Here is a 1,618-nt window from a genome sequence, read left to right on the forward strand (position 1 = left end):
CACTATCCACAAAAATAATCTCAAAATGGATTAAAAACTTAAACATAAGATCTGGTACTCTAACACTGCCAGTGGAAAAACAGTGGAAAGAATTCCCATTAGTCTTAGCAAATTACATATATAATTTTTTTTGTAAATGATATTGAAAATAAAGGCAACAGAAGCAAAAATTGACGAGTGGGACTGCTTCAAAGTTAAAAGCACCTGCACAGCAAAGGAAACAACAAAACGAAGACGTATGGAGGTCTGTGTGGCCAGTCAGGCGCTGCTAGCAGTTCACCAGAAGAAGGTAGGGCAGGATGATGAAACCGAGAATGGAGCTGATCAAACAGGGGGTGCTGTACACCAGTGAAGTGCTGGACCCTGCGCTGGACCCTGCGCTGGACCTCTGGGGATATAAAATTCCTGTCATTGAAAATCTATGTGCCACCTTAGACCAATCAATATTATTGACTTCTCTGGCAATTAAACCAGAAAACTAGTTGCTATTTTTTATTGTTGTTGTTGAGAAAACTGGAAATATTAGTAAACAGCAATAGAATATACCATATAGGTAAGGGACTTGATTAGGTTCTGCCCTGTCTGACAGAACTCATTCTCAGTAACAACGGTTTTGTGGAAGAAGATGATCTAGACCCTTTGGTATCTCTCAATAGTTATCTAAATATCCTGTAACAAACAAGGAACTTGGCAGACTATATAAAGTTTACAAAGTTCCACAAATCACAGCACTGGATTTCAAGAAGCAAAACCGAAAGAATGTCAGGAAGCAGAGAAAGTGTTCAAGGGCAAATAGGGTGTGCACCTTAGAAAAGATATTGCCAGGAGGAGCAAAACTTTCAATCCAGGTTCTGGTTTGTTGACTGATAAGAAAGATGGGCCGTCTCCAGGGATGTAGAAGCATTCAAGAATGCTATAAGAACATGGCAACTATGGTTACAGCAGAGTGTCTGAAGGTCTTGCTGCAGTTGGGACAGATTCCTGGCAGAGAGGGCAGATCACGTTCCACCAGTGACTGTGAAGAGGGGCCGGAAGAAGACACAGTCACAGATGGGCCCTGAGCAGTGTGGTCTGAGCACCCACAGGATGTATAACGTGTCCCCTTGAGACAAGTCCTGCTTTTTGAATACGGAATAATATCCTTGCTTGTGTGAGCAAGGAAGAGTTCCTAAGTATTGTGAAGATGCTTCCAGCTGCTTCCAGCTGTTAATTTTGTAATATATAGTTTGAATTCTAAATTCCATTTTTCTACAAATAATAAAGATAAAGGATACCCACTGTGCATAAAAAGTCAGCCTATGAAATGGGAGAAGATATTTTCAAATCATGTATGTCATAAGGGGTTAATAAAAATATAAAAGAACTTATACAACTTAATAACAAAAAAATAAACAATCTAATTACCAAAAAACACATGCAAAAGACTAACAAGTACATGAGAAGATGCTAATCAGGTAAATTCAAATAAAAACCATTAGATATCACTTCACATTTGTTAGAATGACTATTTTAAAAAACACAAGAAACAAGTGTTGGGGAAAAGGTAGAGAAAAGGGAACCCTGTGCATTGTTGATAGGACTGTAAGTTGTTTCAGCCATTATGGAAATCAGTATGAAG

At 38.7% G+C, this 1,618-nt stretch overlaps 1 pseudogene; it reads left to right on the plus strand.

The window, feature by feature from the left end:
• Positions 1–314: 314 nt before the first annotated feature.
• Positions 315–1,061, plus strand: LOC123826958 (annotated as a pseudogene).
• Positions 1,062–1,618: the final 557 nt, after the last annotated feature.

The sequence above is a fragment of the Phyllostomus hastatus genome, unplaced genomic scaffold, assembly GCF_019186645.2.
Source record: "Phyllostomus hastatus isolate PE091 unplaced genomic scaffold, TTU_PhHast_1.1 phas_contig_86, whole genome shotgun sequence".
Taxonomy (NCBI): domain Eukaryota; kingdom Metazoa; phylum Chordata; class Mammalia; order Chiroptera; family Phyllostomidae; genus Phyllostomus; species Phyllostomus hastatus.